The sequence below is a fragment of the Microcebus murinus genome, chromosome 4 (assembly GCF_040939455.1).
Source record: "Microcebus murinus isolate Inina chromosome 4, M.murinus_Inina_mat1.0, whole genome shotgun sequence".
NCBI lineage: Eukaryota > Metazoa > Chordata > Mammalia > Primates > Cheirogaleidae > Microcebus > Microcebus murinus.
In genome coordinates this window covers 26,540,018-26,565,598 of record NC_134107.1, presented here as the reverse complement: position 1 = coordinate 26,565,598, position 25,581 = coordinate 26,540,018, and the positions used below count along the sequence as shown (strand labels likewise).

The 25,581-nt window shown below is 34.5% G+C and overlaps 1 protein-coding gene across 5 annotated transcripts in view; it reads right to left on the bottom strand.

Annotated features, from left to right (window-relative positions):
• The window catches only part of LRRC4C (leucine rich repeat containing 4C), a 1,172,848-nt gene that overhangs the window by 411,649 nt on the left and 735,618 nt on the right, over positions 1-25,581 (bottom strand). For 4 of the 5 annotated variants that reach the window (XM_076002025.1, XM_076002024.1, XM_076002021.1 and 1 more), the window contains one exon: positions 19,151-19,215. The exons of the other annotated variant lie outside the window; for it this stretch is intronic. The gene's annotated coding sequence lies outside the window, so the exon portion shown is untranslated. The remainder of the gene's footprint in view (positions 1-19,150; positions 19,216-25,581) is intronic. 5 annotated transcript variants of the gene reach the window in all.

The window sequence follows — 25,581 nt, the reverse complement described above, 5'->3', positions numbered from 1 at the left end:
AAATCACTCTCCTCTTTTATCACCCTATTGTCCTAAGTGTAATGATCAAGTTACTGTTGATGACCTCACCCTCAACTTTTGTTAGCCCCCATTCCTACCCACCCCATCTATATTAAAATATTTCATTTCCTGTTATCCTCATTGTATAATTTCTTTGCTCTACATTGAATAATTTTTGAAACTCAGGATGTTTATCACTGTATAGTATTGTTCCCAAAAATCTGATGTCAAATGAGCACTGATAGTGTTTTAAAAATAAGGAAATAAAGTAATCTAAATCTTTCAAATGTACTATGGCTTTTTCTTATCTTTATTCTTTTCTAATTGCTGTTCCTTCCTTCTTAAGATATCCCATTTCCACTTATTTTCACTGTTAACTTTTTATTTGCAAGATTTGATTTAATTGCTAATTCCTTTAAGAGGTCTTTCCTGATGTTATCAAAACCAGGGTGGGTAATCTTCCTATGTTTTATTCTGTTCACTTTTGTATATTTAATTTCATTCTCCTACTAACTCAGCAACTGACCACAACCGTATAAGTGAGCACAGCTAAGAATGCTTCAGTTAAACTAAAATTTACTGACTCACAGAATTGTGAGCTAAATAAATGTTTATTGTTTTAAACCAGCAGGTTTGTGGTAATTTCTTAGGCATTAGAAGCTAACTCATACAGCTTATAGGTAAGGGGTTCTTAATTATCTGGTAGGATTCCTTATCCTGGGTACCGGATCAGGACTTAGTGTCAGTGGAAGTTCTATATCTTCCCTCAAATGAAATAGACTGCTTGTGGCAGAAATCTATACATCCATATACATACACACACATGCATACACACACACACCTATATAATTTTAAAGATGATATATAACCATTAATAGTTGTAACTGGGAAGGATAAAATTCCATGTTTCAATCAAAGAACATTTATCACTTTTAATATCCTAGTGAAATATAATTACTATCTCAATGAAATTATAGTTTATTATCAAGATCATGGAATTAATAAATGGAAGCACTAAGACTAAAATACTTTTTACATAGTCTATGTTGTTGTTCATGTCATTTTCTCATTTACAAGTACCCTTGGAAACATAGAGTTTCCTTGGAAATCTATAAGTTCCAAGCAGGGATACCCTTTGTTACAATGGATAAGAAAAGAAAGGTCTGTTCAAGGCTGGTTCCTCTACAGAGAAAAAAAGAAAAAGAAGAAGAAGAAAGAAAAAAAATTATATGGTACATTTCTGGCTTTAGAGTTGTTAGCAGATAAGTGAATTGAAACTATGTGTCTGATCTAATATTCTGATCCAAATCAGCCTTTATTTTTTCCCCAAGGAGAAAATGAAATAATAATTATCTAAATGTTTACAGTGTTTTGGGATCATGGTCAAACTCAAGAATAGCAGATCACAAAGCCAAGGTAGAAATTTAACAGTATATTTGAGCTTAGAATAATCTTCTCTATTCATGGATAAGATTCCTAATAGGTTCTGATTTGTTTTTTTAGCTAAGCAAGAAAATTGTAAATATGACTTAAATTTAGTACCACCACTTTCCTATTACCACTTCTCCATTTTTTGAAGGGTAAGAAGGAGTAGAGAATTAAAAAAAAGCCTCCTAAAATCCTTGCAACCCTCTGAATTTTACCAGTTGTCCTCTGAGAATTAAGTACACATGTTCATTGTTTGAACATATGTCTGAAGTTTCTCATTACAAAAAATAAATCAGCAATAATCTGTATCTTTTCCATTTTGTAAAGTATCCATAACCCAAAATAAATAAATAAATAAATGTGCCAACTTTCTTCATAGCATAACTAGAGGATATGTTTCATCTTCACAGTGAAATGCAGATGTAGATTCCCCATCAAAAGGCAAATCCTCAATTTTTAAATCTTTAATAGTTCATTACCTTAAAAAGAATTTCTGCTCATGAAATTTATAGCATTGAGAATAGACTAATTCAAAAGTCTTAACTTTGATAAACAGGATTTTTCAGTTGATGAAGAAATGGATAAATGGGCACTCACTTTAAACCCTTGCCACTCAATATTTTGTTCTGAAGTAGTTAAACAAGTTTTGATAGATACCTGGGACTCAGTAATACTGCTTCTTTTTGTTAAATGAACTATTTCAGATGTATTATTGCCACTTAAATATGACCTTGTATTCCAAGATACTGTTCCAGTGAATAATTGTGGAAGAAAGCAATATTGATATTTTTCTAAACTGTTTACCTCCTGCATGCATCAGCCTGGTTGTTTGTTGTCATTCCTTTGAATCTTTTCCCCTTTTTCCTCTCTGAAACCATTATCTTTCGGGCATGACAAATGTGCTTTAGTAAGTCTAAACAGGCTAATTATGCTAACAGAAAATTGCCCCATCGAATGTCAATGTGTTCAACTATAGAAGCTCCAGTGAAAAAAATAACTCAATACAATATTGTGGTAATTTATTTTTGTAAAACTGGAGTTTTCTTTTGTAAAATTGATAATTAAAATACCTTCATGGCATTGGACCATACTGTTTCATTAGAAATGTTTCTAGCAATATCGGTGATTTTCATTAATATAATTGTCTTCAGATTAGCCATCAGCTAAGTTGTCTCCCTTTATGTTTTAAACCTGGCTTATGTTCTTCACAGGGTTGAAGTTCACTCTTTTTGTTTCTTTGTTTTGTTTTGTTATGTTTTGTTTTGTTCATATTAATTTTTTCTAGTTCCATATTGTTTTCATTTTATAATAATGGCATATCACCTTGCTACCTCCCAACAAACAAAATAACTTGCAAAAGAGGATTTAAATAAAAGGATAAAACCATATGTGTGAAAAGCTGAAGTTTTCTGAAATTTTACATACAGTAAGAATGCCTAGAAAACAAACCTAATTTTCCAACAATTGGGAAATGATTAGATAAATGATAATCCATTATTCAAAATAATATTATATAGTCATAAAAATGAAGATGAAGACTATGCAGCTACATCTTTGCAATTGTGAGTTGTGCTGCTATAAACATTCGAGTGAAAATGTCTTGTTTATAGAATGTCTTTTTTTCCTTTGGGTAGTTGCCCAGTAATGGGATTGTTGGATATGAGGGGGGTGGAGGGGATGAGTATATTCACACCTAATGGGTGTGGTAAGCACCATCTGGGTGATGGACATGCTTGTAGCTCTGACTAGGGCAAGGCAAAGGCAATATATGTAACCTAAGCATTTGTACCCCATAACATTCTGAAATAAAATATATATATGACTATGCAGCCAAACAGGAAATTATTTACACACAATGGTGTTAAAAAATAGGTGTGTATAATTCTGTTTCAACATTGTAAAAATATTATTACTGATCCACAGATACCGAAAAGGAATATATAAAGTAATAACATTTTATTTAAGGCTTTAAAATTTTGTTTCATTTTCAAACTGTGATTTTTAATTGATTTTACAATTGCAAAATTACAATCTAGATTTATCAGTGCATTAGGTTGTTGTACATGAGTTGCAAGGAAGAAATGGTATTAAACAATGATTTTCTATACTTAAAAGTTTTAAACTGCCTAAGAAAGAATTAAATTAACTGGCTATTTCAGTCACAGACAGACTAAATCCAATCCATAGGTTTTTTTTTTTTTCTTTTCAATTAGTTAGCTGAACTTTTTTTCTTATAGTACCTACTTTTCCCACATCCTCACTTTTTTATTGATATATAATAATTATGAATATTTATGGGGTACATGAAATATTTTGATGCATACACAGACTGTGGAATGATAAAATCAGGGTATTTAGAATATCTTTCCCTTCAAACATTTATCATTTATTTGTGATGGAACATTTTGAATCTTCTCTTCTAGGTATTTTGAAATATATAATATAGTTAACTATAGTAACTTATTGTGCTATTGAAAACTAGGACTTTTTCCTTCTATCTAACTCTATGCTTGTACCCATTAGCCACCTTTTCTTCATCTTTTTATGTCTTCTCTTTCACTGAATTTGTCCCATTCTATAAATTACCCCTCTCAGATTGCCATATGGTTGATAACTTTAAATGACCACCCTATGACCTTCTTGTGAAGTTTCTGCCTGTGCAGTTTCAGACAGTTTAATCCATCTATTTCCTCCTACTCTCCAATTTTTCCTGCTCTACTCTAACCTACAGCACAACTGCTGTAACACTAAATAGCAAATGAAAACACCACGACAGGTTAAGAGGGAGACTGCAGAAGATAGAAAAAGAGTTTTGCATTTTAGTACCTTTAATGGCACCCTTTTGCTGCTTTCTGAATAGGAAGCCCTGCATTTTCATTTTGTGCTGAGCTCCACAAATTATATGGCCTGCCCTGCCTACCCCTAACCATCTTCCTCATTTCTATGTCTTGGTTGCATCCTATACCTTGACTGTCATATTCTATTTCTCAATTTCCTAGCCTAAAATTTCTACTTACCCCATCTCACTATCATCTTTTTTCTTAACCCCATAGACAAATGTCCGCTGTGGTTTTGCCCCTTGCATATTCAGAGTATTCAATAGTCCCCTGTCTCTGCTTCTTTAGCACTCTGTACTGAGCTCTCTCACTAATCTCATCATCCTGTTTCCTCCCTCCCCATAGTGTACTTATTTCCTTCTCTCATTTAACTGTGAATATATAGAAGTCAAGGTCAAACTTCAGTCCCACTTTTTCTCTAGCAAGTAAGTACTCGATGATGTGTAATAAATTAATGTGCAACCAGGACACATACAGAGACTAAAAGGCATAGTTTTTAAGTCAGGAAGAATAATGTAGACATGTGGCATGGAGGCCTGTTCACTAGGAGTACAGCAAAAGGCTAGGGACTGGTGTCCTATGATAAAGTTAGTGACAAAATAAAACTTTTAAAGTCTCTCCAACTTAACAAGGTTGCAAAGAGATCAGGGATGGAAGAAACCAAGATTTGAAGTGAACGACCACTTATTGAACACTTGCTTTGTGCATAGATTCCTCTGGAGTAGGTTTTCTCAATCTTGACACAAAAATACTGAAATTTTGGACCTGTTAACTCTTTGTGGTGGAGAAATTCTTGTGCATCGTAGGATGTGTGGCAGCATCTATGATCTCTACCCTCTACATGCCAGTAGAATGACCCTTCAGTTGTGATAATCAAAAGTGTTTATAGACATTGCTAAATGTTGTTTGGAAGCCAAAATTGCTCCAAATCAAGAATCATTGTTGTGGAGGTCTATTATTAATAATATTAACAATACTAAGACAGTATTATTCTCCAGATAGTAATCCTTGAGCCTACTGTCTCAGGAGGAAAATGAAGCAGAGTAAAAAAATAGAAACACCTGCAAGTTACCTTGGCTTTTGTTTCTAAAATCTTAAAACCCAGAATTGAGAAAGAAATTGCTGTTATAGAGGAACTGAACCAGGCAAAAGCAAGAGAAAGAGAATCCAGCAGCATGGCTATAATATCAGGCAGAAATATGAAGGAAGAAAGATTATCCTGTAGTGAAAAAGAGATTTCCATGGGTTGAAGGAATGTGAGAGATGGAGGGTGGGAGAGCAAGGTCTCTGGGTTCTAGAGCAGAGGAAATACAGTTTACTGGCCCTGCCTAGAGAGTAGTCAAGGCCCATGAACAGAATGGGTACAGTTTGCCCATACAATAGGACCATGTAATCTTATGGACAGATTTTTAAGAAGTAAATGACTCACAGAGGCAGCAGAGAGAGAGCCTGATATTGAAGGGGCAGAGTGTGGGTTGAAAATATGGACATTTTAGCCACTCCCTTTATATCTTAAAATTAGATAGTTCCTTATCCCCCTCCCCCCAATTTCTTTCTGGCATCTCATAAAATGCTAGAGGGGTATCTCACTCCAGTGTTGCAGAGGAAACACAAGGAAGGTTAAGACGAAGGTAAATATCTAGCAGCAAAATGCGGTTTCCAGTGATAAACTAAGTAACATTTTAAAAATATATGTACATGTGGACTTACAGAAAGACACTGGGTTTGTTGACTGAAATTTGAATTGATTATTTCCTAGCTCACTTATGCTCCAACTTCCAAGGTATGTTTTAGCATGTCCATTTTAAAGAAAAGTGAATTGAGTTTCAGCAATTTTAAAAGATTCATTCAAGGTCACTAAGTTTCATCTAAACAGCGAATGATTATTCTGTTCCTTTTTCTAATGTAAATTAAAATGGAGACCAGGCTTGAAGAATCTCTGAGTAGATAAAAGCAGTTAGGCCTCATGAGCAACCTTAACCTTACTTAATTTGCAAACATAAACACAGCTTAATTTGGCCTATTCTTGTAAAAGCCTGTGCTAAAGCAAACTTTAGCTCAACCAATTAGAAGCTGCCAACTAACTAGGGACTTTCCAATAGGATAGACAAAATGAGGCAACTGTAAAACTGTACCCTTCAAATATTTTCTTTGCTACACTTCTTTGTTCATCCCCCATGTGTTTCATGCATAGAGCTCCCAAACCACTCCTAGTTTGGAGTTGACTGATTAATGAGTTGCTATCTGTGCCAATAAAATCTTTAAAAATTTTATTGTGCCTCAGTTTATCTTTTAACAATAATACATGGCAGATGCTTTGCTTGATGGGAGTCCAACAGTGAGCAACCCACAAAACAGCCCTGCCCTTGTGGACCAATTAAATAATCACACAATTAACTGCAAATGGCAACTGTAAAAAGTGCTATAAAGAAGTATAGAGTGTCCAAATAGCCCATCATGGGGAAATGGTCTTAAGTGAGAGAGAGCAGAATAGGTGTTTTCTAAGAAGGGATCAATTGGTGTTACCCAGTGCAGTGATTTACAAATTTTGTGAGTATCACAATCACCTGGTTAAAATATCAATTGTAGAGCCTCATTCCCAGAGTTTTTAATGGCTAGGTCTAGGGTGGGGTTTCAGACTTTGCATCAATAACAAATTCCCATAAGATCAATTGTTGCTGATGCTGTTGGTCTGGGAAACAGATTTTGAGAACAACTAAACCTTCTAAGCAAAGCAAGTGATGTGGGAAAAGGCCCTGTGGGAATAGGAATCAAGAGTACTCTCTGTCCATGAATGGGCTGCTTTTCTTAACAGATGTAGAAACTACAGGCAAAAGTTGAATGCCTTGCCTCAGTCATTTCCCGCAAATGGCAGACTGTGGACCTACGTATACACAGGTCTTGTACCTTCTGGCCATTCTATTTTCTTGCAGTGGGTCAAGCCACTCTGCCATCTCCCACTCTGGGATTTAAAGGTTACTTCCACGGTTGTGATCCAGTGAAAAGCAAACAGCAGTCCTGTTACCTAAAAAAAGTGAGCTAGCTCTGCCTGCTATATCTTGTCTTTGCTTGAGTGAACGCTGACTATTTTAAGCAATGCTTCAGGATATTCTTTCTCTTCTTTGCGATGCAGGACTTAATCTTACTGAAAACATATTCCTTCTCTCAAGAGTGCCCTTGAACTAATACAGCTGAAACTCTGACTCCAATGGGGCTTTCTGATATGCTTTGAAGAGGGTAAATTTACTAATCAATACAAATTACAATTTCTTAACTGACAACTCAGCAAGCCAAGCACAGCCTCTGCAGCTTTCTTATTCATAGCCTGCACTCTCAGGACTGGATGAGTAGAGAGAAACCACAGATAGAAACCACTGTATCTCTATACAGTGCAAATTCATCAAACAAAGGAAAAGATTGTTTTAGAGGCACTTGACATAGGAATATTTATATGACTGGGAATAAAATGTACATTCTCAAGGGTTATCTTGATTTCAACAGCTTTAGAGAGATCTATTAAACCTTATGTTTTAGGGTATGGGTTAATAACCTCTCATAGTCAGGGAAGCACTTTTTTTTTTCTCTGTCCCTTATACACTCCCTACACATGCATGTGTGCACGCACACACACACAATTTGTATATATAGAAAGATACACAATTATCAATCATATATACATAAACACATAGATATACTATACATAAAGACACAAAATTATCAATTATATGTACATATATACACACCACACACGGGTGTAATGAACAAGAGAGAAACAGAAAAGCACAGAGACAGAGGTATGCAGTGAGGTAGTAAAAATTGTGCTATCACAAGAGTTTAGATTTTGTTCTTGCATTCATATGCTATATAACTCTAACTCAAATAATTACCTGTTTTAGAACTCAGTTTCCCTATCTGAAAAATGAAGGGGTTGGATATGATATTTAAAGACTTTTCTGGACAGATATTTCTTGTATATAGAAGACAAAAATTGCATAGGGATACATTTCATCTTTGAAAGTTGTTTCCCTCTGCATAAGGAGATTAAAAACTCTTTTCTTCACATATTTTAAAACCCATACTACTTTTTAATTAAAATGAAAGATCTCACAATATCCTTTAGATTTATTTAAAATTTAAAAATAATGTAAGTGTGACTGAAATAAATGAAATCAAAGATCATTTTAGAAGAAAATTCTATTTTAAAATATATAGATCATATTCTTTCCAGTTACATAATATCACTGACAATGTGGAGCATACTTACTCACTGAAGCTTTGGAAGCTCAAATACTATCTAGGTCACTTTCAAAGTCATATCTCTTGGCCTGCTTGGTTTTCAAACAAAGCCTCTCCAACTCACCTTAGCTCCTCCTCTCCTTAGCTCACTCTGGTAGTCCCTTTATCTTTGCAATCTCTACAGAACACTATAAGATTTTGCATTTAAATGTTAGCTCTTTAATAGCTGAGAAAGCTAGAAGGAGTTAATATCCATCGACCCCTTGCAATGTGGCCAGCACTGTATAATGCTGGTTTCTTTATGTACGTCATATTATATAATCCTAACTACATCCCTATAAGGGAGGTAGAGCAATTATTCTTGTTTTATAGATGAGCAAATGAGGGCTAAGAGATACTGAGGACCTTGCCCTAGGGCATAGCTAATGTTTGCAAAGCTTTAATTTGATTCCAGTTTTCTTTTATGGGATCTTGTGCCAATTCTACTGCTCTATGATGCTCCCCTGTTTAATAGTCAAGAGGAAGAACAAAAAACAAATGTTTATTGCTGACCTACTAGGTGGTTGATAACATTTTGTGTATATATATGTATACATAATTTTATTTAATTCTCAAAACATGAAGTAAAAAGTGACACTCTTCTTTTTTTCAAGATAAAGAGAGATTAAGCAATTTAGCAGAGATCACACACTCAGTATTTAAATTGGTATGTGGATACAGGTTGTCTAAATTGTGACTTGCATCTTTGATTTGGGACAGCTCAGGATGTGTCTTGTCATTGAAATAAGAACTGGGCAGTTATCAAAATAGAATGTAATATTTTTTCTCTGTTTCTATATTAGGTCCTGTTTTATAAGTATATTAAAAAATACATAGACAAAAAGAAGAAAATGTCCTTTATAACTGAGCTGCCCCCAAATACCTAGTTTTAATCAATATACATACACACATACATATTCACTATTTACATATACATAACAAAAAAGGATTATAATAGATCTAACTTTATATTTTATTTAACTGTTCTTTTACATAGTGAATTTTAATGACTGCATAGTTTTTTCTCCCATGTTTATCAGAATTTATTTATTTTCATTTAATTAGCCTTATACATTTTGGTTTTGATTTCCCTCTTATGATAATAGTGATCAATTAAACTCTAGATACAAAGAACCTTATTTACAGTGCTCAGAAAGGAGAGGGGGGCTTATTTATTAAGGTAAACCCAGGATAAAATGTTACAAATTCAAAAACACTAGGCATTATTTTAGAAATTCACCAATAAATTGTGATAATTATTAATTAGGGTGTTAGGGACTCCAGATGCTGGAGAGACTGACTTGGTATAATAAGAAAATGTTATAGAAGCACTGAATGGTTCAACAGAGATTTTTCAACACTCAGAGGAGAGAATCTGCCATAAAAACTACACCATAGCAAGGAATTGAAAGCCCTCCAACAAGTCCAGTATTCCAAATCACGTCAGTGTTCTTCATCTGAACCCAAAACCTTGGGTACCAGAATGTATACATTTCTATGCCTTCCCCTCCTTCTCCTCTTCCTCATTTTTCTCTTTCTCTTCTTCCTCCAACTCCTTCTTTAATCACAGAAACATTCTTTGGTGCATTATCTATGTGGTGCTTTAATGATAAAATAGGCCAATATATTTTGAAATATTAAGATATTCTGTTTTTGTTTTTATTTTTTTGTTTTGTTTTGTTTTCTCTTTGTCTCTCTCTCTTTCTAGATTTTTCCTTTTCTTTCCTTCTATTCAAACAGCTGCCTTTGTACTTCACTGACTCCCAGGAGGTACATAGCAACAGCAGGCAGAAATAGCCTATGTGTAATTCTGACTTTTATTTTCCAAAGCCCCAATATCTTACAAGAATATTGAGAACTTTCAGAGGAGGTAGAAGGAAAGGAAAGGGTGTTTCTTAATAGAAGCAGAGTGGCCTTAAATTCGACGGGGAAAAGAAAATATTGAAATGGGGTAGTACCTGAAAAACTAAGGTCCTTTCAGCAATACAGGGAAATAGCAGAATAGTTATAGAATGCATAAGACTCCAGATATTAGATACCTATCCTCACCAAAGAGCCTTATATCCCCATTATAGCACAGAAACTGCATATAGTCACTAGACCTGAAAGGACAATGGATGTTAAAAAAAAAAAAAAAAAAAGGCAATCCTCAGCATTACAGACAGACAAACAATGATAGCTGGGTGGAGGAGGGCAATATTTTGGTATGGCATAAAAGTCCAGAACCCATGGCACAAACCTATTAGGTGGCCCTTACAATGTTCAAGTTCAGTTTACCTATTATACCCAGCAATACAGAAATTCAAAATTAGGTTGTTTATTAAAAAACATAGAAATCTGATAGTCCTTATTCTTAAATAGAAATAGAAATGTGATATTTCCAAAAATTAAAATACAAATGTGGTATTGCTTACTGAACTTGTAGAATGAGATTCGCATGTTACATATATTCACAGAAAAATCATAAGCTAAGGAATCATGCTTGTCTCTATTCTACCTACGTATAGGCAATTTCTGTATGTGGACCCACAATATAAAAGGGTAATTAGCATTTGGTAACAGGTCTTTCTTCTGTTTGGCATTTCATGTACTTTATCTCATTGACTATCTCCAATTTTATACCTTAGTAGTGGTCAAGAAACTAAGCTCTAGACATTAGACACATGAATTGACTAGTCCAAGATCATATGGTTCTGTTATAATGCCTAGACTTCTACCCAGACCTGATTGGACTCTAAATACTTTGTGTGATTTTTCCACCCAACTCCAAAGTACCTAAGATTCATATACTGGAAGTTTTGTCTAAATTTTTCTTCACAGTTCCATAATCTCTATTGTTCTATCATCATTCCACCCTGACTATAGTTCACCATCCACCATTTATTTTAAACCACAGTTCTGCATAAGATACAGTCCCATGGGTAGCAACAGTGAGTTGAGGAACAACCAACAGGAAGGCAAAACTCCATTGCCACAAGTTCAGTTATGCAAGCCCCGTTTCTTAAAAGAACATGGTGGATGAGGACTGATATTGCAAGGAGAAAAGTAAATTACTGAAGAGGGCTTCAGGAAAGTTGGGTTGGCAAATTCAATCACTATGCCTCTTCTTCTGGCTGACTGCACTTGTACACATTGACTTAGCAGTCAGCCCTATAATAACATAGTAATGAAAGGGGATTCACAGTCAGAGGGCCCAGTAACATGAGCAAAATTGGCCAACAGTTTGCATAATATTTTCATCCCTGAAAAGGCTTTATTGCCATCAAGCCTATAAGTAAACATGAAGTCCAAATGACTGCTGCAAGGTTTGATCAATTAAGGTTTGAAAGCCTTTTTTATTTGCTTGGATGCGTGGTTCAGAGTGCACTCCATTATCATTTGTCACTCATAGGTGCTTTTTAAAAATTTGCCTCTGAAGTAGCAAAGAAACTATTCCTTAGAGTAAACAGGACACAACGACATTGAAAAGTCTAGTTATGTTTCGTGACATTGAGTGGATATCTTTCCATGAAACTAAGAAAAGCATCACTTTTACTCTCTTTCTATGAGCCAGAAAAGAAAGAAAAACATTTCTGAAGCACCTGTTTTCTCTATCTTTCTTCTACTCCATCATATTAGGGTTTAAAACAAAGAAGAAAACTAAAATATATATTGTGTTCCTGGGATAAAAAAGGCTAAGCTTTTTAAAAGTATTTTTATTATATTAACTGTCATCTTGAAAAAAGAATTTATCCCACTTTGGGCAGACACATCACAAACCAGTCTGTTACCCAAACACTAGGAAAGCACTTAGCATGCTTCTTGGCACATAGTAAGCACTCAAAACATGTTAGCTGTTAAATGCCAGGTAAAAAAGAAAGGTCACAAGAAGCTTTCTTAGAACTATAAAGACCAACTAGAATGTGAAATGTTCTGTGCTATCTTCACCATGAGTCCAAACCTTCCATCTCTTTCAACACATACCTGTTGAAGCTTCTCTCGATTAATCCCACACTCGAAGATCCATGTTTTCTTTCATGTGTTATAGAATTAGAAACTTTATTATATATTTATATGCCATTTTCTTTATTACACATGAAATTCTTCAGTTATTTCTAAATTTTTATTAAATGCTATTTCTACTCAATGCACATCTTCCCTGTAACTCTATTTTGGCTTTGAATAGGGAAGTTGCTAAGGTGGCAGTTCTAGCATGAAGAAAAGATGGGAACTGTGGAGAGGCGGCAGGGTCATTCCTCTGCAATCTACTTTGCCCAGGATGTGGGGCATTAGGATGCTGAGGAGGGACAGACTGGAAAAGGAAAACACAGGAAGTGCTCTTTTTCTCAGAAAGCTCAGTAGGACTGCACTGAAAAGGAAGCAGAACGAAGAAAGTGAAGTTTACTTAGCGCTGGATCTGCTCTAGGCTTTAGAATAAAATTCAAATCCCTACATGGCACATCAAGGGGCTGATGCTTACATTCCTGACCTTGTGTACAATTCCTTCTTACTGTTGTTTAGTGGCAATACTGACTCTTTTTTTTTTTTTTTTTTTTTCTGTTTCTTGAAACTTCAGTGCTTAGGACATTTGCCTGTAAAGCTTTCCCTTCCTCACTGATAGATATTCACTTAGAAAGCTCTTCAGGTTTCAGCTTAAATATCCTTTAAAAAGACCTTCCTAAAAACCATGTTTTCCCACTTCTATCTCATTACTCTCCATCGGAGTATCTTATCTCATTTTTTTGACTGTGTTTTTGACTCTCTAAAATTGCTTTATGCTATGTATTTACTTGGTATGTTGTTCATTGCCTGCCTCCTCCACTACAATGAATACTCTCTGAGGACAGACACTATGTCTGTTTTTCACAAGGCTGGATCCTTCGTGTCTAGAATTATATCTGGCATATAGTAGGTATCCAATGAATATTTGTTGGGATAATAAATAAACGAATGAAGGAATATGGATATAAGAGGTACCTAATGTTTCCACTAGAACAAGCTAGAAGAACATATGGGGATTAAGGGTAGAAATATAAATAAGAGGAGAACTTTGCCTGGTGTAGTCTATGTCAAATATCTTTTGGACAGAAAGGCAACAATGTTAGGTGATTAGAGTATCAAACCGAGAAGAGACCAAGGAATTTCAATCTTTAGAATTTCCTAGAGGCATAGCCTTGATGACAAGTGAAAAATGGTGAAGCCAGTGTGTTCTCACCTGGTGCAGGAATGCATACTGACAATCAATAATTGAGTTGCATAAGACCTATCTCTACCTATAATCTGCTATTTAGAATAGAATTAGCCTGGGAGACATTTGAGAGTTCAGAATTCCTGGCAGATTTAGACTCAATTTATGGACTTCACAGCCACTCAATGGCCACGAACACTGATAATTTTTCTTAGATACTTGCCATATTTCAGGTACAATCCTTAATCATTTAGAACCATTATCTTGTTTCATCTTATTTTTACTTCCTATAACAAAAGAGTTAACTGAGGTTTACAGGGGTTATGTTAGTTTTCCAAGGTAATAAAGGGAATTGTAGTATACCTTGAACTCAGTACCAAGTCTGTTTTATTTCAAGTCCACGCTTAAAACCACTTAATTACTAAGTGTTTCCCAGTAGGACACTGTTCACATTTTAAAAAAAGAAAGTATTTGTTTAGTAGGACCACCCCTGCCATGGCATCCTTGGCTCTCTGTACTAAATGTGACACCCCAGTACCACTGCTCTACTTCTGTTGAGAACCACTGTGTTAGTTAATCTACAAGGACCTATGGGAAATTGTCTTTATTACCAGTCTTCCAGATATTTTAAACTTCCAAAACCAGGGGTAACCTATTTCTTTGTATTCCTCAAGGCTACATTGAACAACAACAACAAAAAAACTTTGCTAGAATTTTAGTAGTTTAGATTTCCCATAAATAAATAAGAAATATTGATAGAACAAACAAAAACTCTTCTATTGGTACATTTTATGCATGGTACTTTCATGTTTGTTTGGTTATATTTTTAGGAATGTATCATTATAGTTTTATATATATCACCATAGTATGAGGAATCATATACAAAGGTCATAGAAGGATCAAAATTAAATTACTTAGTTTCTGATATAGAAATACAATTTAGATTTTTACTGCTTTAACCTGGATAAGCATATTATCTGGACTCAGGTTTCAATATCAGTTCCTCTCCAACTCAGCCTCTCTATTCTTAATAAGAGATAAATCTGTCTAAAATGCTTCTTTCCTAATAGTAACCCTTCTGTGAAATATGCAATGACATCTGACATCTGACTCTTCATTTTTTTTCTTTTTCTGGTCTCCAACTTATCTACAATCTAGTATTTACCTAAAATGCTAGCTTTGTCTTCCGCTTCCCACCAAGTATCACTAATTTGTTACTCTAATCTCTTTACTATTCTCTGATTCTCTACTTTTCTACTTTGAGATATTTACTTTTTTCTTATTTCTCCTGCTAAGAATTCCTCTCTGAATACTCTGTTTATTCAAGCCCTATTAAGCCTTTTCCAGCCAAGTATTTCCTCCTTCATGACCATGCAAACATACAGCTATTTCTTTTTTCGCTAAAAGCCCAGATACACTTTTACCAGTAAGTCTCCCATCTTTTTGATTATCAGAATTATGTCTCAGTATTTATGAAAGTATAATTCCTATGTCTGCCACTACAGAGTCTGTGATTCAATAGGTCTGAAATAGGGCACAGAAATCTGTATTAAAAGAAAAAAAATGGCCAGGTGATTACTGACAATCAACAAGTTACAAAAATGATTCAATTGGCACATCAAATTATTTTGCATGAATGGCTTCATTTTAATCACCCAAATTTCTGTGATAGATACATCCATGTTTAATCCATCAAGGTCCCAGTTTACAGAAGGTACCTAAATATTTTCTCATGAATGTGCTGTGAATTACTTGACAAGATTCTATTTGATAATTTATGTTGATATTGTTTCATTATGGTCAAAGAATACACATATTAGAATATACCATAATAAAAATAATAATTCTATTTCATTTTACTGTGGCAAATTAGACTGAAATATAAAATTGTATAGCATATGCCTCTCTGACCTCAAAAAAACAGGTAAGAATAGCTGTTGGATGGAATAACTTTCAGGAACTTCAACAGACCTTTCTTCTTACATCCTGCTGATCTCACAAAATATTTTAACAGGTACAAATATTGTGGGTTCCTTTTTGAAAACTCATTTGTAATCCCAGTTGGAGATGTGATTCTGTATAGCTTTGATATAGGTGAAAATCCACGTGTGCAAATTGTGTTCATGAGAAAAGAACCAAAGTGAAAATGAGTGCTAGTCTTCCAAAGGTTGGATATTTTTAGCCAAATGGTAAACACACTGTTTGCAATCATATGAGTTGAATTTAAAAATTTCCCATATTATCATGAGACAGAAAAAGATCAGAGAGAGGCAACAGATTAAAAAAAAAAGAAAAACTGAGGGAGAAAAAAAGGATTACAGGAATGATGAGGTGAAAGGAAGAAGAAAAGAAAAAGAAAAAATTAAGGATCATTAAGGGTTTTCATGGGCAATATCCATCTACATGATGGGGATTTCATCTTGTGACAATTACAGTTTATTCCAACTTGAGGGTCTTTAAATAAAATAATGCAAAATAGTAGGTATGCTGTTGGTTTTGTGAGATATCTTCTAAGTAAGAAGCTTGAAGCTACTTTCTTAAACTTCACCATATATCTGCTTTTGATCATAATGTTTTAAGTTTTTTATTTTTTTTATTTCAGCATATTATAGGGGATACAAATGTTTAGGTTACACATATTGCCTTTGCCCCACCCAAGTCAGCTTCAAGCATGTCCATCCCCCAGGTGGTGTGCACTGCAGCCATCAGGTGTGAATATACCCATCTCTTCCTTCCCCTCCTACCTGCCCAACATGTGATGAACGTTACTATTATATGATCATGATTTTGATGTTATTTTGGGCATGGACACCAGAAATTCCTAAAATATGCCTTTGTCTAGCTACCCTTCATACTGTGACTTCCAAGGAAGAGATAATCATGAAATTAAAGATACAGTGAACTCTTAAAAGGACAATGACAAAAGGCAATCAGAATATTTCTTTATTATTGGGAGTACTTGTACCTAAGGCAGCAAAATTGCTCTGACTAATGGAAATGACATACAGATATAAGGCAATGACATAGAAAGGAGAAAGAATGAGTTTGGAGACAATTAATAACAATGTAGATAGTCATTTGATTACCAAATATGCCAATATGGTAACTTCAAGCCACTGAGGCATAATTTTCCCTCTGAAAATTACACTAGCAATGACTTTTGATAATTACCAAAGGATTTATCATTTAAACACTGATGTGTGAGTTGAAGTGAGTTGCTGAGCACCTGCCAAAGCAGGCAAGAAAAGAACCACTTACTGCCAAGACTTGCTTCCTGTGCTTCAGTCACATCTTATGACTGATCTGGCTCTTGTCCCAATACTCAAGTGAGTTTAATTCCCAGCAACACTACATATAAGGTGTGCAGACACAAACTTGGAATGCTAATATAGAAAATCCAATACAGACCTTATAGACTTTATGGAAAAAGCAAAGCTCATGTACAGAACAGACAGTGGCTAAATGTCAACACAGACTTATAAACAGATATGGATTGTGTACAGAGATTCAGGGCAACCCCATTTCTCTAGAATATGGTGAAAAACTTAGATTAAGGTAGAAAAGGTTTTTGAGTGATAGAAAGGACCTTCACTGAATTTATTCACCTTTACAACACAGAACAGACCCTTAAGCTCTTGCTAAGAGCCAATTTATCTGTAATTTACAAATACATTTTAGTCAAATGATTATCAGATTCCCATGCCACAGCATCTAAGAGTAAAGGTTGAAGTAGAGAGGAGCTATTCTAAGAAGACGCAAAAACTATAGAAAATGATAAAATCACATAAATACTCCCAAAATCTGGCAGAATAATATAAAACATAAGAAGCTTGAGTCTATTTAATGAAAATGCTAAAAGTTCTATATACCTCTTGGCTAAGAGCTGTTTTAATAATGAGTGTGCTGACCTTGGATCTCACGAAGAAAAATCTACCTATGTGTGTGTGTGTGTGTGTGTGTGTTACAGCTTAATCACAAACAAAAACACATACAGAGAAAGAAATATCTACCCAATCATAATGACCCATCCTGAAATTAAAATTGGAGTATTAAATAAATATTAAAAAATACCAAAAGAGATTTTTAAAAACATAAGTATTATGTAAAATTTTGTTCTCTAAAAAAGTTTTCAATATGATAGCTTCCAAATGTGTAATAAATTCCTACTGTTCTCTTCTCTGAGAATGACATAGTCCTTCTCTAACTATTCTCCTCCTGTATTGCTTTAAATAATATTATATATTGAACTGTTAGGATGTATTGGATACAATACCACCTTACATAGATTTATTCTCTTACATCTCACAGAAAGTCATAAAGTAGAAATTATTAAAACTCACACTTTATGAGCCCTAATATGAGATAATTTCTTTATTTCTTTACTGAGAACTAATTTAACATCATAGTATAGTGAAAATAGTAGGTTAATTGTAATAAAATCTGGTTCGAGTTTATTTTGCATTCCCTGGCTTTGTCATCTTAACTAAATCACTTGCAAAATAGGAGTTTCAAATAATAAAAACCCACTCATAAAAATAAATAAAATATATTATATGGTAAAATAAACAACATAAAGGAGTTATATTTTTCATTAATTAATATTCTCCCTGTTTTCAAAAAAATCTGAGGTAAGAGAATATGATAAAGAAAGATGAGAAAAAAGAAGGATGGATGGAATGAAGAAAAAAGAAAAGATGTAAAAGAGGGACAATGGCACGTTAAAGAGAGAAGGAAGGGAAGAAAATAAAACCAAGCTGAATAGAAGGAATAGAGATTAAACTGTTGCTACACATGAGAAGGTACGACCTCCTTTTTTCTACATTAATCTCAGACTCCACGTCCCACAGTTCCTAAGCATGGAGGAGACTTGCTAATAAATCCTGATATTTTTTACTCTTTGCTCATGGAGCTTCTGTGTGATAATCAATGTGCAGTAAAACTAAAAGTAGCTGGAGTGAAAAGGGAAGGGAGAGATACATGAGAAAAGCCACAACTGCTGAGTGTTGAGAACATTTTTGTGGAAATTGAGGGTAAGAGATTTAGAAATAGGGAGGCTACAGACCTCTGATAAGAGTTGCATCAGCTAGGGAGGTGGATAGCAAAGGCATTTTTAAGAAGAAATAAGCTTGAAATTATATGCTTTTAATGTACTTTGAGACACAGTTAATATGAGCATTTTAGTTTTCACTGCAGGATTATGCTTTAATTTGATGTCATATTCAATGTGAGAATGTGAATATAAGGGTGAGTGATGTCATCAAGATGGCAGAATAGGAAGTCCCAGGCACTCCTCTCCTCCATGGAGATACTAATTCAACAATACATGGACCAATTCCTTTTGTGAGGAATCCAGAAAACAGTTAAGAAGCTTCTCCAATCCAGATGAACAGAAAACCAGCCACATAAAAGTTGGTAAGAAAATTTATGGCACTCACTCACTCACCGTAGTTCTTCCCCCAATCTTAGAGCAATGGGACTCAGAGGAAACTCCCAGGTCCCAGCTTCTCCCTGGGCAGGAAAAGAGAAGACTAAATCATGTGCCCAATGTTCATACTTTTTTAGCTTCCCCAAAGACTGTTTTTTCTCTTGCCTGAATCTAAGCACTAACAAGACAGGGCACCAGGTTGGGGATTACTGAGAACAAAGGAAACAGTTTGGACCAATTATTCATAGTTCCTCCCACTAGCCCAGCATGGAAGGAGTGAGAGAAATCTTCCAATTCTCAGATGTTCTCAGGAAAGAAAAAAAATTAACATATTGACTGCCTCACTGGAAAAAAAAAAATTTTTTTTTTTTTTGAAAAACAATGTTTTTCCCTTGGGGCCATGTTGTTTTATTGTGAAAATAGAATAAAAACTATAAAAACAAATCAATGCATTACTGGTGAATTCTACCAAACATTAAAGGCAAATTAATACATTCTTTACATTTTAATACACTTTACACTTTAATGTAAAATAATATTACACTTTAATACTCTCTTCACACTCTTCCAAAAAGTTGAAGAAGAGGAAACACTTCCAAACTCATTTTATGAGGCCAGCATTATCAAATTCAGGCAAATACACTGCAAGATTATAAAAGTGAAGTCCAATATTCCTGATAAACATATATGTAAAAATCCTCAAAAAATATAAACAAACTGCACATTAAACCAACAGCACATTAAAAAGATCATCTACCATGATCAGATGGGAGTTATTCCTACAGTTCAAAGACAGTTGAATATATGAAAATTAACCAATGTGATATGCCACAGTAACCAAAAGAAGGACAAAAATTACATAATCTAAATAGATTTGACAGAATTCAACAAATTTTTATGATTAAAACACTCAACACACTAGGAATAGGATACGATTACTCCAATATAAAAAGTCCATATGTGAAAAACCCACAGGTAACCTCATACACAACAGTAAAAGTTGAAAGACTAAAAGCTTTCCCTCTGAGATCCAGAAGAAGGCAAGGTTTCCCACTATCACCACTTCTGTTAAACATAGTCCTAGCTAGAATAATTAGGCAGGAAAAAGAAATAAAACATGTTAAAATTAAAAAGGAAGGTGTACAATTATCTCTGTTGAGAGATCGTATTATTTTATATGTAGTAAACATTAAAGATTTCACAAAACAACTATTAGAATAAACCAATTTAGCAAAGTTGTAGGATATAAAATAAACATAAAAGGTTAGTTACTTTTCTACACACTAAGAGTGAAATATTTGAAAATAAAATTAAGCAAACAATCCCATTTATGATAGCATCAGAAAGAAAAAAATACTTAAGAATAGACTTAACCAAAGAGACAAAATACTTGCACAGTGAAATCATCAAACATTGCTGGAAGAAATTAAAGAAAACATAAGTAAAGGGAAAGACATACTATGTTCATGGATTGCAAGATTCGATATTGTTTAAATGTCCATATTATGCAAAGTGATCTACATAGTCAATGCAAAAAATCCTAATGATATTTTCAGAAATAGAAAAAAAAATGATCTTAAAATTCATATGGAACCACAAAGGATCCCACTTAGCCAAAACTATCTTGAGATAAAAGAACAAAGATGGAAATATCATACTTCCTGACTTCAAAACATATTACAAAGCCATAGTAATCAAAACAGTATGGTAATAGCATAAAGACAGACATATACCAATGAAAGAGAATAGAGAGTCCAGAAATAAACCCGTGCATATCCAGTTAAATGATTTTCACCATGGTTAACCAAGACTACACAATGGGTAAAGTATAGTCACCTGGACAAATAGCATTGGAAATACTGAATATTTGTATAGAAACTAATGAGATTGAATTATTAACACCATACACAAAAATCAACTCAAAATAGATTAAAGACTTAAGTGTAAGACCTGAAACTGTAAAACTCGTAGGAAAAAAAAACAGGGGAAAGCTTTACAGCATTGATCTTGGCAATGATGTTTTGGATACAATACAGAAAGCACAATCAATGAAAGCATATATAGAAAAATGGGACTATATAAAACTGAAAAGCTTCTAAACAGAAAAGGAAATAATCAAAAGTTAAAAGACAATCAATAATATGGGAGGAAATATTTGCAAACAATGTATCTGATAAGTGGTTAATATTCAAAATATATAAAAAATAACTCCCACAACTTGATAGCAAGAAAGCAAACAACCCAAATAAAAAATGGGCAAAGGACTTGAATAGACATTTCTTAAAAGAAAACATACAGGCCAGGTATGGCGGCTCATTTCTGTAATCCTAGCAATTTGAGAAGTTGGTCCTCTGATCATGTCAAGCCAGGAGTTTGAGATCAGCCTGGGAAACATGGTAAGACCCCGTCTCTATAAAAAATGAAAAAATTAGCCAGGTATGGCGGCACACTTCTATAGTCCTAGCTACTTGGGAGGCTGATGCATGAGGATTTTTTGAGCCAGGACTTGGAGGAGGCTTCAGTGAACTATGATCATGTCACTGCACTCCAGCCTGGATGAGAGAGCAAGACCTATCTTTAACAATGACGAAGAAGAAGAAAGAAGAAAGAAGAAGAAGAAGAAGAAATACAAATGGCCAATAGATGTGTGTGAAAAGATGTTCAACATCACTGAACATCAGAGATATGCAAATCAAAATCACAAGGAACTACCACCTCATACTTGTTGGAATAGCCATTATCAAAATAATAATGAAAAAAAGTAAAACAAGAAAACAAAAAATAACAAGTACTGGAGAGGATGTGGGGAAAAGGAGTCCTTTTACACTTTGGTGGGAATATGAAATCATGCAACCACTAGGTAAAACAGTCTGAAATTTCCTCAAAAAATTAAATATAGAACTATGATATGACTCAGCAATCCCATTTATGGATATTTATCAAAAATATTTGAAGTCAGCATCTCAAAGAGATATTTTGAGTCCTACATTTATCACAGACTTATTCCCAATATCCACTAGGTAAGAAACTTAAATGTCCATTAAGCATGAATGGATAAAGAAATAGTGGCATATAAATACAATGGAATATTATATAGCCTTAAAAAGAGGAAAATCTTGCCAGCTGCTATTACACAAATGAATCTTGAGGACATCATGCTAAGTGAAATAAGCCAGTCGCAGAAGGACAAATACCACATGATTCCATTTTTGTGAGGTATGTAAAGTAGTTGAACTCATAGAAGCAGAAAGTAGAATGGTGGTTACTAGGAGCTGTAAATAAAGGGTAAATGAGGAGGTGCTGTTCAACAGGTATAGAGTTTCAATCAAACAAGATGAAAAAGTTCTAGATATCTTCAGTGTAACAATGTGCCTATAGTTAACAATACCATACTGTACACTTAAACATTTAAGAGGGTAGAATTCATATTACATGTTTTCACCACAATTTTAAAAACATTAATTGAAATTTGTACTCAAAAATATAATTCAATATATACATAGTAAAAATATATATATATTATGAATACAAGAATGTAAAACATGAGTTTTTTTTAAGGATTAGCTGTCTTCATACAAATAAATCATATGCATGTACACACAGACAACTACAACACACATTTTAACCCTTTTATCATCTTGCTGCTCTTTTAAAAGTTTTTTTGAGTCTATCTTCTTAAAGTATGGAATCTAAAATAAATTTAAAACAGGCATATCTCAGAGATATTACAGGTTCAGTTGCAGACCACCACAAAAAAGCAAATGTTCCAATTAAGGGAGTTTCACAAATGTTTTGGTTTCCCAATGCATATAAAAGTTATATTTACACTACACAACAGTCTCTTAAGTGTGCAATAGCATTATGGCTAAAAATTGTACATACCTTAATTAGAAAACCTTCTACCAGCAAAAAGATTACAACTTGTCAAAGGCTAACAATCATCTGAGCCTTTGGCAAGTTGTCATCTTTTTGCTGGTGGAAGGTCTTGCCTGGATGTTGATGGCTGCTCACTGATGGGGTGCTGATTGCTGAAGGTTGAAGAGCCAGTGGTAATTTCTTAAAATAGGACAATGAATGTTGCCATATTGAATGACTCTTCCTTTTGCAGAAGACTTCTCTGTAGCCTGTGATGCTATTTGATAGCATTTTACCCACAGTAGAACTTCTTACAAAATTGTAGTGAAGTTTCTCAAACCCTGAAGCTGCTTTATCAACTAAGTTTATGTAATATTCTAAATCCTTTGTTGTCCTTTCAACAATGTTTACAGCTTCTTCACTAGGAGTAGATTACATCTCAAGAAACTACTTTCTCTCAACATCTATAAAAAGTGACTCCTTATCCATTTAAGTTTTATCATGAGATTGCAGAAACTTAGTCACATCTTCAGACTCTGCTTCTAATTCTAATTCTCTTATTTCCACCACATCTGCAGTTACTTCTTCCACTGCAGTCTTGAAGCCTTCAAAGTCATCCCTGAGAGTTGGAATCAAGTTCTTCTTAGAATATTAATGTTGATATTAGAATATTAATGCTTTACCTCCTATGAATCCCAAATTTTCTTAATGGCGTATAGAATGCTGAATCCTTTCCAGAAGGTTTCTAATTTACTTTGGTGAGATCCATCAGAAGAATCACTATCTATGGCAGCTATAGCCTTATGAAATCTATTCCTTACATAATAAGACTTGAAAGTTGAAATGACTGCTTGATCCATGGGCTGCAGAATGGATGCTGTGTTAGCAGGCATGAAAACAATATTAATCTCATTGTATCAGAGCTCTTTGTCGACTAGGGGCATTGTAAATAAGCAGTGATATATTTTTTTGTAGTTTTCTTCCCCTTTTATTTCATCATATTATGGGGGTACAAATAATGTTAGGGTTACTTATATTGCCCCTGCCACCCCTCCCCCCCTTGATGTGCCAGAGATTCAAGCATGTCCAATCCCCAGGTGGTGCGCAACGCACATATTATGTAAGTATACGCCCTTCTCCTCCTCTCCCCTCCTGCCTACCCACCACCCGATAAAAGTTTTTTGTTTTCTTTTTACATTTTGGTTACATTGTATATCTTTGCCTCTCCCTAAGAAGGGTTAGAGGTATGCCCTTCCCCTCCAAAATGCTCTTGAAAGAATTCTTTAGATCTCAACAATAAGCTTAGAATATTCAGTAAACCATGCTTTAAACAGAAGTCTTATAATCTAGGCTTTGTTGTTTCATTCATAGAGCACAGAGTAGATGTGGCATAATTCTTATAGGTCCTAGGATTTTTGAAATGGGCAAATGGGCATTGGCTTTGACTTAAAAGTCACCAGCTACATTAACCCCTAAAAAGAGAGTCAGATTGTTGTTTGAAGCTTTGAAGCCTTGAAACCAGGCATTGCAGCTATAAAAGTCTTAGATGGCATTTTCTTCTGATGGAAGCTGTTTTGTTCACATTGAAAATCTGTAGTTTGTTGTATCCACCTTCATCAATTATATTAGCTAGATTTTCTGGATAACTTGCTGCAGCTTCTCCATAAGTACATGGTGGTTCATCTTGACTTTCATGTTGTGGGCACAGCTTCTTTCCTTAAACCTCATGAACCAACCTTTGCTAGCTTCAAACTTCCCTTCTGCAACTTCCTCACCTCTCTTAGCTTTCACAAAATTAAAGAGAGTTAGGGCTTTGTTCTGGATTAGGCTTTGGCTTAACAGAATGTTGTTTCTGGTTGAATCTTCTAACCACACCACAAAAACTCTTCTTCATATCAGCAATAGGGCTGTTTCACTTTCTTATCAATTGTGTATTCACTGGAGTAGCATTTTTAATTTCCTTCAATAAGTCTTCCTTTGCATTCACAACTTGGCTGTTTGGCACAAGACACCTAGCCTTCTGCCTAACTCAGCTTTGACATGCCTGCTTCACTAAGCTTTATCATTTACAGCTTTTTTTTTTTTTTAATTTTGGTATATTATAGGGGTACAGATTTTAAGGTTTCAATAAATGGCCTTTTCCCCCCTCCCCCCCACAAGTCTGAGTTTCCAGCCTGACCATCCCCCAGATGGTGCACATCTCACTCATTATGTATGATATACAGCTTTTGATTTAAAGTGAAAGACATGCAACTCTTCCTTTCACTTGAACACTAAGAGGCAATGTAAGGTTACTAATTGGCCTAATTTCAATATTGTTGAGCCTCATGAAATAAGTAAGCCCAAGGAGAAGGAGAGAGCTGAGGGAATGGCCATCGATGGAGCAGTCAGAATACACACAACATGGATCGATTAAGTTCATTATCTTATGTGGGTGCAGTTCATGGCACCACAAAACAATTACAATAACAGCATCAAAGATCACTGATCACAGATCACCATAGTAGATATAATTGTAATGACAAAGTTTAAAATATTGTGAGAATTATTAAAATGTGACACAGTGACAGGAAGTAAGCACATACTACTGGAAA